Source organism: Montipora foliosa, chromosome 9, assembly GCF_036669935.1.
Source record: "Montipora foliosa isolate CH-2021 chromosome 9, ASM3666993v2, whole genome shotgun sequence".
Classification (NCBI taxonomy): Eukaryota; Metazoa; Cnidaria; class Anthozoa; order Scleractinia; family Acroporidae; genus Montipora; species Montipora foliosa.
In genome coordinates, this window is record NC_090877.1 from 25,711,199 (window position 1) to 25,726,198 (window position 15,000).

The following is a 15,000-nucleotide window of genomic DNA, read 5'->3' on the forward strand; positions in this document are numbered from 1 at the left end:
ACGACCGCTGCGCGTGATTACGCGAGCGATTTGTAAACATCCGGGATGTCAATATGTTTGTTTCCTGCGTTGCTGTCTCTCTGCAGTGTCTCTGCGAATGCCATCCTCGAGAAAAAGTCTCTCGTGAATATTACGAGCCTGGTCTACAATTGTCACATGATCGAAGTCTATACTTTTATGGACAAATTGGTTCGCGTGTTGCGCAACTTTGAAATTGTTGTCTCCAACCCGAACCGCCCTTTTATGTTCCTGTAACCTTGTTTCCAAAGCTCTGTCAGTCTGTCCATAGTACACGAAGTTGCAATCAACACCTCTGCACTGCAAGGCAGAGGGTTTGTTCTTTGGTCTCGAGAAACACGTGCAGCACGTGCAGAACTGTGAACCGTTAGAAAGCCGTCACTCAGTTGGCTTTCTTAAGAAAACCGATGAAGGCCGAAGTTGTTTAGTCCAAACGTCTTGGAAGTTTTTATTAAAGTTGTTTCTAACGTTAACAAGAGTCAGTGTCAAGCACAAATTTTATATTCTGAGGTAGTTTTTTATTGAAATGGTGACAATCCAAGCTTAAATGAAATAGAGCAAAATAGTCATTATTCTAATGGCCGACGTATTCGCTTACTCAAACGCTACCAATACCATAGTCATTTGCCTGAACAATCGCATCGAGGAATTTCAGTCTTTAGAAGTTCTATGAACCCGAAGAGGTACGATTTTGCTGTCTTTGACTAAAATTCCTTTTTCTTTGAAGAAGATTCGAAACTATTTAATCTTGTTATAAATGGCAGTAAGTTGCGTTCGTGCAAGCCACAAAAAAAGGCTTGGCTGACAAGAACGAGACCAAGCACGGCCGAACTGGTCACATGTTGTTCCACCAGTTTTACTGTAAAGGTTGCGGTTTGATGAACGACGCCATATAAGGCGAGCACCGCACCGCACGTGTCATCGCGTGTGCGTTCAAATAAGCTAAACTCACGAAAATGTGCGGTGAAATTGAAACCCACACTGAGATCAAGGAGAGTAAAACGCATGGATGGTGAGCGGGATAAACTTCCCCCTAGGCCACTGTGACTTTTCCTGTGCGAAAAAATGTGGGATAAGTACATAATTTAACTCAGTCATGCACCTTACTTCAACATCTCTGTTGTGAGATTTTTCGCCTCTTTCGTTTCATTTTCATTTTGTCCATCGTGCTGCCGTTCCGTGATGCTTTGAACTGTTCTCAAGAGGTTTTATTGAGTAAATAGCTGAAAGTGTTCGTGACTTCCATCTATGCTGAGACGGGTGATGGTCCTTTCGATTGCCAGTTGTGGAGACTGGTTCGGAAAAAGAAAGAACTGATGCCGAATTGTTAATACATTCAAAGTATTTCCAATCTTCAGACTTGATTGTAAAGTGAGATAAGATTTTATGTAACTTAAAAGAAAGAAGTTATTGTAAAATAAACCCAACCGTGAATGGCCGAAAGAGAATAGTGAACAGCAAGCGTCAGTCGATACATTCATCGTTGACACCTTAACATTTGTGAAAAAGGAATAAATCATTTTACTTGCACCGTTTCAAAGGAAACTTAACAACTTTTGTCAGTCAAGAAAATTTATGTTAATCAACCACTTCCGCTGTTTCTCTAATCAGAGTTATTTTGAGCTATCGTCTTAGCAGATGGTAATTGAACCTGCTGCCGGCACTGGTGTGGAGCAACCAACAGGTGACCAGTTCGATAAAAACATCTCTGTCCGGCCGTGCTGTGGTTATTCATGCTGCCCCTTTCATTCTGGAAATATGCTAAGGCTTTGAAAGAACTCGTTTGCTTTTTTGGGAACCCCTTACTGGTTTTACGCGTCAAGCCGACGAATAGGAAGTATCTGTCGGCCCACCTGTAGAAGGTTTTTTGCTTTGTCAAACACAGGTGTGACACGCCTAGTTGGTTCGAATGGCTCACACCATACGTGACTAGATTTAGAACTGAGAGGTATACTTTGTATAAGACATGATTTTTTTTTATATATATATTTAAGTGAGAATTCTCACTTGTGCAATTTAAGTGCCCTTCATTCTTTTGGCAACGGTTTACACTGAAACACTCTTGTAGCATTTCGCCTCCAGGGCTTTCAATTGTTCATTTTAGGATCTTTCCCTTAAAAGCCATCAAGAATTATTTCCCGAACGCTGTCCTTAATCCCTCAAAACTGTTTTGATTGGTTGCTAGAAAACGATTAGACTGTAAAGTGTTTAAAATAGACAAACTTTGATTCGATTTCACCCAGAAAGACCGCTATCCTCAAAGAGAGATTAATGGTTTATATGCTTTCGTTAGTGCTCCCTCTCACCAAGCAGTGGACGTCATTCATTGGACACAAAAGTGTATTTGATTGCAACCAGAAACCGAACTAAACAAGCTCTCCAATCGCCTCGCTTCTAATAAAAGCATCCCACAACTAAGACGTTTTAAACTCTATTATGAAATGGTTTCGTGGGAGATCCAATAAAGATTCGTATAGTGGCAAGGGCTGTCTAATTTTCGTCGGAGTGTTTTTGATGAATTATTGAGTGTGGTATCCTGCTGAAGTCGGCTTCTGTAAAGAAACACTTCCCGCTTGCTTCTTACAGAGTGCAATTTAAATAGAATTTAAAGCAAATGGTTATTGCGTTTTTTCCTCGTTTCATTCAGCACTCGGAGATGGGCCAAGTCGGTGAATGATATTCATGCTAAAATATCGAAAAATACAATGGCCAAATTTGTTAAACGGGCTTTGTAGCAAGACTCTTTTTTTTGTTATTTTCTAATTAAACCTACACAGAAGATTTTGCTTATCTCTGCTGAATTAAATGTGAGATTAAGGTTTGTGAATTTTTGCAATGAAAGTTAGATAATTCGTTGGCTTAATGTGAAAACTTTAAAAAACGGGGAACGTATCAATATGTTATTCATATCCATCCTTGCCACCTGTAAGAACAGAAGACGGTAGATAGTTTCATTACACTACGCAATCTCAAGCAAACAACTGCGTCCTTAATTAAATGAACATTTTTAACCATTTACAGTGAAACCAAGATATCGTATTACTAGTTGTGGTTTTACGTTTTTGTTTTCGAATAAAATAATTTTATAGTTAATGGTTTACAAGACCATGAGAACGGTAAACGCAAGTGTTTATTTACACTTGTACTTGAGGAAGATCCTCTGTGTTTGCAGTGTTACCACGTTCCTCTTCCGTTCTTTTCACGGTTTTTTTTTAATTGCCTAACATTTTCAAATATTACTGGTCAAAGGATTTCTTTGTTCCCAATATTTCTATCCTTGCAACGTTCTTACGCAACAGTAGTACATGTACAAACGTAAAAAAAAATTCGTGCGTGGGGTTGCGCCCTTTACGCGAAATGGAAAACAGAGCAGGCTCTGATGATCATACCGGGCATCTTAATTCCTACATTCCGCATAACTACAATTCCTTGCGCCTTTGACTCAGTAGTATATTACGTTAATGGCGTTGTTTTTGACAGAAAAACGTTTGCCGGTGATGTTTCTTAACTTCAGTTCCTTCTTTAACGGAAGCAAATGACTAATATCGAAAACCCAATCGATGATTTCGTTTGTGTTCCTCGCTCGAACGTTTTATCTGGATTTGTTTCATATGGTAGTCCCTTTTTGGCAGGCAGTGAAACAAAAGCCGGTGTAAGACAGCCATCGGCCTTGTTGAAGCTCCATGTTATGACGCACGTTCGTTCGGTGAACATTTTTTAAATATATATTTAGCTGTTATCAAGCCACAAATCGTGCTAAGCTCTCTTTTTTTATGGAAAGATAATGAAAAAAAAAAAAGAATTTTAATGCGTTAATCACCACTCGAGAAGTGTTCAATTTCACTCTCCCACGCGACTGCAGCCGCACAGAACAAGCCCGCTGCTGGTAACCATGTCAACAAGGGAAGGACAACAAAATGAATACCGAGTGCCCTTGTTTTTATTGTTTTATTATTATTATTATTATTATTATTATTATTATTATTATTATTATTATTTTTTTTTTTATCGTGAGCCATGCGACAATGCTGTTGCCCCAATTATTTCTATCAAGTAAAGTTTCATCAGTCGTTTAACAAACAACTTAGCCAATCTGAAGTGCGCGGTTCTTCCGCGCTTTTAGCTGTATTTTGGGTAATCATGGCAGGAAGAGAGTTATTTGTGTGCCGACCAAAGTCTTTGTAGCTTTGGCTTACTTGAAAAACCTAACAAGATTTCCAAGGCACAGAATTGAGCATGTTAAAACATGCAAAAAGTTTGTGCCCTATTCTTCAAATACTCCTTATTTACTACTTGTTTTGAACAGTGGAGGAACGAACCAGTGCGCGATCCAGGGCTAGCATTCGATTGGCTATCTGAGACCTTCTTTGATCATTGACCAATAAGAATGCCTGGTTTGTTACTTTTTGCACTTTGTTTCCTGAAAACTTCATTTATCTTAGCCAATCAGAATGGCGAATTTTTTTTCATGTATATTATAAAGTAAGACAAGAAACAGACGTGCGTACACGCTCGTGCCTTGTCCGTGTCAGTCGCATGCCAATTACAGCCTGGGCTTATTACTTAGCCGATTAATGAAGCTAAGCTCTGAATACGAGTCATCGTTTCTCATTGTTACATGATATTTGTAAGGGACGTTTTATCCGGCATTCCTGGAGTTATTTTTGTAACCCATTTGTGCTCAATATCCGATGTTCTTTTTTTCTATCGTCTACGTGCTTTCGGTAGCCTAGTGTTATCGGCAAATCCAAATATTTTTCTTTCAGCGTGATCTTACGTCGCGAGGTTTGCCTTAGTTTTTTTCCTCAAGAGTTTTATTCACGCGATCGCGATCATACACGCCTAAAGTACTTTTTTGTATGTTTTTCTAAATTATATGGAAGAAAAAAAAGTGCGTATGGTGACCAAACAAATTTTTTGATGTTAATAAGGTCCACAGGTATTTTTACTTCTCTTTTGGAACATTGGGTTATTGAATATCGCATGCCAAGTGCTGCGAGACAGGGTTTAGGGTTTACCTTCCTCACGCAAAGAGTCTGTTTGTAGATGTCATTGGTACAGGCAGTGCTTTCGCCTAAACTGCACGTTAGTCATGATCCGGCTGAATTGACCAAGAGCTGTATCCGTGCACTGTTTCATACGTACTTTACAAGCTTATCCTATTATCCTAGTGGCTGTGTGAAAGTTAAATCGCTAAAGGAAGTGGTTTTCGAAACTGAGGCAGGTATCGTATGGAAGATTCCGCGACTCGACTCTTGACGAGAAATCAAAATACATTGTGTTCCAGCGATTGAAACACACGGCATATCTATTATTTATCATGAAGCGTTTTCCCAATCTCTTGCTATGGCCTCATCTTGATCATTGTTGAGTGTCGCACATTTCTTACTGCGAATGAAATCTTAATCTCTGTGGTGACGTTAAAATGTGCTGCGTTAACATGACATCCGAAGTGACTCGCTGATAATGTATTTTTCTTGCTGAAGCTGCGTTAATCCCCGTTGAGTACGGCTTTTTTTTTTCGATCCGTCGTCACAGAATTCTTTTTCCTTTCCCTGATTGCCTCGATCTGCGTCTCCAGCGAGGATGAGATCAGTGATGTCGGTCTGGAATCATTTCATGAATTGGCAAGTTTTGTCTTTGATCTGGCTATAATTTTCTGGGCTAGAAGTAAGTTTTTTCATACCACAGTAATCTTTGCTAAGGTTCAGTATTTGGGACAAAGTGGGGGCCCAAACTTGTCGTATACCACTTTCCCTGTCATCACAGTGAAGTGAGTGCCTGCTAAAAATAAATACCTGGTAATGAGCCAAGCATGTATATTCGCCGAAAAAAGCCATTTTAGGCTTCAGTATTTTCATTACTCCTCACCAGGGAGGCACTATACAATAAGTTACATATACTAGAACAATGTCTTGTCACAAGCAACGAGGATTGTCTCGCGATTTTGTAACGAAAGTTTCTCGACAGATTGAGACTTTTCTCGCTTTCTGCGGAACTTTTTCATTTGAGGGCTTATGTCAAGCTGTATTGGAAAGATGTTATCCCAAGCATTGCATTGTTGTAGTAATGCGACCAAGGAGCATCATGTACCATATTTACTCGATTAAACGCAGCGGCGTTTATTAAATTTTGAGCGTGTGTTTTTTCGAGGGCGGCGTTTATTTCAAAATCATATTTCTTAAGTCACTAACAAAAATTGCGGTAGATCATTTGTAAATATTATTTAAAACCGGAATGTGTTTAAAGTTCCAATGTATGGCTTTTTGGCTACGGTAGAATAGTAATTGTCTGGCTTGTGATCAACGTTCAGAACATTAAAATGCTACTATGATCAAATTTTTATCCCTTGAATTTTTAGGTTTATTATATAGAATTCCAGGACGATAAAAAACGCCGTTTACCGTTTGGAAATATCTGCATTGGTTCCGGAGATATTTAAGTTAAGTTTGAAAAATGTGTTTTTTTTTCTTACAATCCTCGAATAAACGCGGCATTCTTCTGATTGGGTGAGACGTTTCATCGAGGGCGGCGTTTAATCGAGTAAATACGAGTGGACCGATGTGTACCTCCCTTGGCGATTGCCAGCAGTAAAATATTGGAAAAAATATTACTTGAGGCAGGTTTTTTTTGTGCAATTTGTGTCGCATCAAAAATGCGACATAAGTTTAACGAAAACATTTCTCGTGTAACATTGCCTTTATTACGGGGGTAATGGCATAATAATTATTTAAGTGTTTTTTCGGTTAAACCTTCATGAGTAAAACGCAGAACGTAAACTCAAACTCACTTACATAACGTTCCTTAAGCAAACCCAAGGTGATGCTACCTAACAAAATGAGCGTGCGACGGATATGACCGGCGCGTTTCCATGCAGGTTATACGCTCTATGAGCGGACAATCGAGATTGAGTAAGCCAATAAGAATGCTAGAAACGCAAAATCTGATATTGAAAATTTAATAACCAACAGGGGATTTTCAAGTTTTTCGAGTAAGTTAGCACCATAAAATTTGGGCAATTTCAGATTGAAACGCCATTTTCTTTTTTCGAGATTAAATCCATTTCCACTCTTTTTGTCACGTTTTGTGAAGCCGGAATATCTTAAGTGCGCACTGGTTCTTAGTGTAGAAAATATCGCATTATTTTTGGTCTTCGTGGACACAGAGATGTTTTACAGTCCCCGCGTGGCTAGGCCGGTCGAAGCAGCAAAACACTGCCCTGGTTGGCCGATAAGAGCCGCATACCGATCATAAAAGGGTTTAAAACACTTGACACCGTCAAAACAACGTTAAAGAAAAGTCCACTTTGCACGGATTTAGTTGCACATTAGGAAGTTTTAATAAGGAGTTTTGTTTAATAAATAATCCCAAACCAAGTTTGAGTATCAAAAGTGAAGGAAAAGGATTACAAATCTCAGTGATAGTTAGCCCTCCCGTGGCGTTATTGCCTTGTAGCTCGAACGTTTAATAACAGGGAACGCGCTTTTTTAGATGTACTGATTTTGGATAATTATTACATTTCGTGTATCTCCTTATGGGAGTGCAATACTGTGAAGGCGAGGGTCTACTTGGACGTTTGTCACGATTCGAGTATTTGCTTCAGAAAAAGGGTTTATGCCGCTGGAGTATATATTCTTATATTCGACAGCCACTCTAGACCATTGCCTACGTGACGTACACACACTTGTTACTGTTAATTTTAGCACACAGTTCAACTACCTCTTACAAACATCCATACACGGGACGATAAGTCTTAAGCCGAGCGCTCTCTTTTAAGTTAACGGATTGCCGGATCCTCTGAAAATAACCTTAAGCACCCTTAAAAAATGTCGTAAACTGTGACGTGAGTAGCAACTCTTTTGGAAAAGATTCACGCAAGGAATGCGTCAAGACCAAGAGATGGGATTTTGAAATGTGAATTCGTGTTAGTACTACATCATTTCATTGAGAAAGTTGTGCAGAATTTCCGGTTCAAAGAAGCAAGACTTATTTATTTGATACAATTATTAAAAGGCGTAGCAGATAGGATTTTCTGCGGAATTTTGATGCTTGAAATACGTGTTAGCACTACGTTATTTTCTGGTGAATGCGTCGCAGAATTTCCGGTTTAAAGAAGCAAGAATATAATACAGTTGAAATGCGATTTATAATAAAGAAAAAGGGCTTAAAGTCTTTCTTTTACAAGGCGGACAACACGGGATAGCTCCTCTTTTGCGCTTCCTTTTATTATGCTTGTTTGAGATTAATGTCCATCCTCCCTGTTCTTGCTCTGTGTTCTTCCTTCTTCTCCCCGTCTTCTCCTTTCCACTTCTTTTTTCTGTGGAAAATGTCTGGCGCATGTTACAGAGCTTAAAGCTAAAATGCAGTGTCACTTGTCTTAATTAATGGACGTTGATGTAAAAATCACGTTTTCTGACGTTTTACAATTGTGGTATTGACTTCGTCTGTCTGTACCGGCGAGGCTGTTACATCTTTGGAATCTCTAGGTTCCATCAACGACAAAATTATATATAGGTGACGTGATGAAGAAGACCAGAAAATGGCATTAAGGCGACTTGTAAAAAAATTAAAATACTTTAATGCGTGACCATTTTTCCATCCATATACCTCTTTTCCTTTGTCCTATTCTCTTACGTTGTCCTGCCATTGTAAGTGGTAATTTATTTTATGGCTGTCATTCGGCCAGTTGTGACGTTTGGTAATATGGTATTTATTTACCGCCAGAGAATTAAAACGAGCTCGAATATTTTTCTCCTACAGGCACAAGAAGATGAGGAGAGGGACAAGATTGAGCTTATCCGCTTGGCCCTTGCTCGTAACCTCTCGAGAACAATCTTATAAAACCGGCGCCACATTGACTGAAAGTGTTAATCAGAGGGCAAAAGTTCAGTGGATCCGGAGCGACAAAGCACAGAAAAATCTAAGGCTGATAAATACGGTTTAACCCTTTGTAAGAGACCACCCAAACCTCAACCAGAAATTTTAGTGTTACTCAGAAAAAAACGCGCTCTGTTAGCGTCTGTTAGAACTATGAGTGATTTAATAATGGTGTTCCTGCCCTCTGTTTTCTAGCCTAAACCCCTAACCACCTTCCCCTCCAGTCTTTTATTGCTCATTGTAATTACCGAGTTTTGCGTTGACATACGAAGTTTTGCCGCATAACATTTTTCCTCGCGATCGTTGGACTTGTACAAAGTGTAAAGGGCGTGACTTAAAAATAGACTCTTTCTCTGTACCGATGGGACTTTTAAACGTCCTGTGCTGTTTCATCGTAAACGTAACTGAGGGATTAATGAAATCTCTTGTTGAATGCCTGGTTTAATAACGTATTGATTTCCTTTAGGGATATATCTTAAGTTCTTTAACAAACTGTTCAGATGTGTTTGGCCCTACTTGTACTTTCTTAATGGAACATTTTTACCTCCTTTGTTGGTTCAGTTTAAAGAGAATAAAAAATATGAGTTTCGGACAAATGTTTGTCCAAGCACTTTCTCCATTCAATTCTGAAAAAGACCGTTTTTCGGAAATTCGGACAAGGGTGTCTGAAATCGGTGAAATCATGTTTCTGATATGTTTTCTAACGCTTTGCAGATTCTCACCAAATTACTATTTTACAGTCACTTACGCTGTGGCGAAGTTAGCCACATGCAGCGAAAATTACGGAGAGAGTCTCAATGTTTATTGCGTTCGACATTAGGAGAACGCAATTTCCAATCTTCAGCGCCATCTTGAATTACGTCATACGTGCATTGATACGTCATATGCGCAAATCACGATCGCGCGCCTCATGATTGTTGGTTCCCATCAATCTCGTCCCCAGAGTCCGCTTTTCTTTTGGTCAGCACCAAGAACACGGATTCTCCAATTTATGCGCAGGCCTTCGTAGTGAAGGTCCATTTTTGTAACCGTTGACAACCACTGTTGTTTTAAATTTCTGAGCGTGCGAAGACTAGCCGGAAGTCCGGGATTTGCCTTGGAAGTCGACAGAGTCCGTGTTCTTGGTGCTGACCAAAAGAAAAGTGGACTCTGGGGACGAGATTGAGTTCCTATAAGATTTTTTCTTTACCTACCCTTTTCGCGGCTTCCAAGGCGACTGTCGAACGCACTTCAATAATCCGAGATTACCACTACTTACATCGAGTGGTTTTCAATTGTTCTCGAAAGTAATCCCGTGATTTGTCTCAGTTTTTTTTTTTGTTGTTGCACCACATTTTCAGACATTCTAACACTGGTAAAACAAAACCAATTTGAAATTGTTCGCTTTTTACTTCGCTTTACACTGTCCTGCATCCATTTTCTTTGTTTTATCGCTGACTGGGCCGAAGTTGGAAGTTTTACCGATCTTTCGACACAAATGGAAACCTTTCTCGAAAATATTGAAGTTCTCAGTAATGAATGTTTAGGCAATCTGAATAAAAGAATTTTGCACATCTTGTTGTGTGTATACACGTGTGTTTAATTATTGCAGCGCCAAAGAAGATTCCCGGCAATGAAGCTGTTTCATATTGACCGGAATTGTTTCGTTTAATATGCACCATTGCCACCATACATGTACGGAAAGCTTCATTATCACTGCTCGATTCTGTCTTGTTTAGTCAATTCAGGCGAGTCGAGCAATCCCCGGCGGCCCAGAGTTATATCATGAGTTAAAAAAAGGCAAGTTGATTTGAGTAGGGCCGATCAGTATTGGCTAAGAATAGCATTTTAGTGTAAAGCAGCCCCTCCTGCGTTCACCAATGTTATTTTATCTCTCAGATAATACGCGGGCTGTGATTGGCTAAATTATCTGTACAGCCCGCTAAATAAAACACTATCTAGCAAGTTTTTGATGTCGTTTCTGTTACATAAACTTGTAAGACTGTTTTAATCTCGCAAGCAATTATTTCAAACAGCCAAGAAGATTTAGTTTTTCGGATTTTGACACTGCAGTCTTTGTGGCAGTTGAACCTTCCGCTTGGCTTCGACTAGTTTCTTTGCCCGCGCGCCGGATTAACCTCAGAGATATCTTACTAACCTCGTTTACTCGGTCCGTACCGAGAACACGGTTAGTAAGTGGTATATCTCCCCATGCACTATTTCATCATAAGAAATTCTTTAAGAAGGACGACTTAACACTTGCCATGAGTGACACACCTCATGTTATATCTTAATTATAAAAAAATTCCGCTTTTGTCAACTGAGCGTTTTTAGCTATGCATTTTTCAGCGTCGGACGCCTTTTAGTTTTCCTTTTAAGTACAAAGTAAGCCACACTTCATTTAATTTAAGTAAAACACAAACCTGGCTTTTAAGTATATTCATTCTATAGTCACAATCATTTGGAAGCCCAGTGAGCTGCTTTTATCTTTGTCGAATAATGTTACCCGAATAGTGAACAACCCTGTTGGCCAAGCCGGGTCTGATCCTCTCTCTGTGTGCGCGGTAAGCAAAGACACAAACCTATCGCCGGGCTTCAACAGATGGAGACAGCTGAGTGACCACTTTGTATTTTCGGACCCGACTTTCAATTTCTTGGAAATACCCAAAGGGTTAGCTTTTCTTCAGATGTTCCTATAGAACTGGGTTTGTATTCGTAATTTTCGTAGTCGGACTTATTTTGGGAGTCTGAAGGCCTTTAACCACAACGGAAGCATTGATTGGTAGGCATAGGAACAACGAGCTACGTTTCATGTGCCTTAAGTACCGTTCCACCCTTTCTTTCAACTCTAGCGGCTGAGTCACTATTCTTTTGTAAGTTTCATCATGCACCAGAACGTTTAAACCGCTTTCTGCTTGTTTGCTACTATGGTAATCGCGTTGTGTAGAGTTTACTCTGCCCTGAGTGCCAGGGGAATTTTCTCCAAGATACGCGCAAACGTCCTCTAGCGTTGGCGTTGAATCACATTATCCTGATCTGGAGGATGGGGGGGGGGGGGGGGATGTTAAGGCCATGATAATTCTGTCAAGAAGTCTGAGAAGTTTCGGGAATTAGTTTAACACTCTGTCACCAGCTCCTCAGCGAAAATCAGTTTGACGACACCGGTTTCCTTGACATTTTTTATAACAACTTAAAAAAATGGTTAAATGAATCAATGGAAGATTGCTTTTGTTACTTGAAAGGGATGAAGACAAAAAACGTCGACTCGATCGGCGATTTATATCTTTACGTTTCACTTTTCACAAGCATGTTTTTGACGTTGGACAGTTCTTTACGTTTTGTTATTTTTTTGTGGTTTTATATTAGCTTTTATTCAAAAGAGCCTCGAACTACCGACCAATCTCCTTCACAATATTTACTTGCTGGATGTAAAGATCATCCTGTTTTCCGACAGTTTAAAAAACCAATATGTGATCACGAAATTGATGGAAGGTCCCACTGTTAAAATGTCTTCCATTGCTCTTTAAAAGCAGCTAGCAGCTATCCCTCGGTAAGTCTTTGAATGCATCGAAAGCAGGCGAATGTCTCAAAAGCTCTCAAACGTCTGTGCAAGTTACATGATGGCAATTCTCTTGTTTGAATGAGTTTTATAGTCTGTGGTCGGTCGTTGAAGAAATCTAGCAAAATTCCTTGAATAGCATGATCGAATAAAGACGCTTAAACACAGACATGTCATATAAGTCGAGTGAACAAACAGGAAACCACTGTGCTCGAAATCTTGATCGGATTAGCGGAATTCTCAAGCATCAACATGCCACCGTACTTAGGACCAAAATATCTTAACGGTTTGTTACAGTTCATAGTTAACTATTGAATGTTGTATTGGCTTTATGCGGGCATCAAGAGTTTAGCAATTTTTGATGAGCTCAGCTATCTTCACTTTGAATTCAGCTGCCGTGAAACTGAAAAGGCAAGTTCAATACTTTTTATTTTACCGACCCCATATTTACACCATGTAGATCATGATTGTGTTGAGCACGTTTTTTAAACGAAAGAAATATTTATGACGAAGCTAAGAAGTTACTCTCGTTTCATCATGTTATAAACAGCCGGTTCATGGCAAAGAATCGACGAAGGCTAGCATTAGATGTTTTCGGAGAACAAACTAATTAGCAGTGGGTCTATGAGTTTTGGGGGAGGAAGTTAAGAGCATGTAAGAGGGTATTAAATAGTCAGCAGGCATTTTACTCTTATGGCATTGTTACATATTTTAACGCCTTTGTTCACTGTTATCAAAGTTCGTCACAGGTGAAATTGTGAATGGAAAACTGAAAAATACGAGATCCAATATCGAGAGCACACTTTGGCAAACGACCTATAACAGAGTTTTTGTGTACAAATTTAGATGAGAACCGATGAATCATTCTCACTAGATAACTAAGCGAATGAAAAGCTACGTAACAAGTATTCAGTATGCTATTTATATTAATCTTTCATCCACTTGAGATCCATTTGTCGAACAGGCTAGCTATCCCATCGATTCAAAGGCGTCTTATTTCAAAGACGTCTTATTTCAAAGAGTATGGAGAGGCGACATCAAATAAAAGGCAATAAATTAAAAGTGAGTTTTCAAAAGGATAAAAAATGGTTTTCTCGTTGTTTAATTATCATAATAACTATGTTATTCTAAGATGCAAGAAATAGGTAATCATAATTATTTTTTTCTTATTTCAATTTGAAGCGCGCTGATCACAAAAAAAAAAACTTTCCGAGAACCGATTTCAAGGGCTTTCGCGTTCAAACTTTGCCCGGCATCTCAAAAGAATGAATTTTTAACAGGGAGTACTTTACAATGAGTCAGCAGTTTTCGTTTGTTGGTTGCTTATCATCTCAAGTTGATAAGTTTTGTTTTCGGCCGTATAACCGCTTTTAAATACACTGATTAATGCAGAATAAGTTCTGCAACCCTGTGGGCTCGTTTTCAGGACCCGAAAATAAATAACAACTGTTGACACGCCGGTCACACAGCTGAATTGCCCACGGCTTTACTCTCGGCTTGAGGTTTTGTGCACGCCTTTCCGTCTTGCATTGCGCATGCACTGTTGTTTGCTTTCTATCAATCCAAACAGGTTAACTAATGTCAGTGCTACTTTCTGCCCGTAGCGGCGATGAGTTTCAAAACTTAAACTTGTTACGTTAAAATTTCGGGTTAGCAGAATTTTCATAACGTAGTTGGGTAGCTTGACGTTCAATAGCTCAATCGAATTTTCATAGCAACTGAGCCAAAAGTCAACTTGTTCCTAAATAAATTATGCATGCATTCAAGTTCCTCTTTTTATGTTATTAAAATATGTTTTGGGATTTTCTCACGTGCTCAGTTCCAAAACACACCTCGCCGAAGTCACAAAATAAATGCAACTGCTAAAAGTACTTTCTAGATCTTGATACAGTGCTGGATTTAGTTGATCCGTCCATCGCATATTAGACGAAATAGTTCTTGGAGAAAAGAGTAATACTGAATATTCTTTTCCCTCTTTTTTCCGCGTACCAGAAGACAATCAAAGTTTCAATCCCACACCGCTTGTAGTTTCAATGCTCTTCCTTTCTAGCTTGTGATGATTTTTAGCCAGTGGTTTTTGGCCAGTGGTTCCGTACCTCGTCTAAATATCGTCGGTAAAACAACAGAAGAGTTAACAAAAAGATCGAATTCTCGATGTACGCCAATTTTTAAAGGACGAACTTTGCGTTTCTTGTGCTACATTTCTTTAATAGAACTAAGAGGTTCGATCTCTTAGCTTTTCGGTTTTTTTTTTCATTAACTTGTTTGAATTAAATGTTTCATTTTTATGATGGTAACCAAGTGATGAGGCTATCACTTCGAAACCTGGCATTTCCACCTCCATCTTTGAATAAGATTTTTCCGGCTAACCCTAGATGGGTACAAATATTGCTAGAGTCGGCCTAATGTGTAACTTACGAAATTTAAATTTGATCGCAAAAATTCTGCAAAGTAGGCGGTAGATGCTTTGCAAAACGAAGACTAGGAAAGCACGCCTGCAAAGCTGGCCTCCAGAACAACTCGGAAAAAAGCGATTTTAGTTTTTTTATTTTGTATTAATTTTCATT

General features: G+C 39.2%; 1 pseudogene; it reads left to right on the plus strand.

Moving 5' to 3' along the window:
• Nucleotides 1-9,491, plus strand: part of LOC137971612 (nuclear pore complex protein Nup85-like) — a 26,383-nt pseudogene extending 16,892 nt beyond the window's left edge.
• The last annotated feature ends 5,509 nt before the right edge of the window (nt 9,492-15,000 follow it).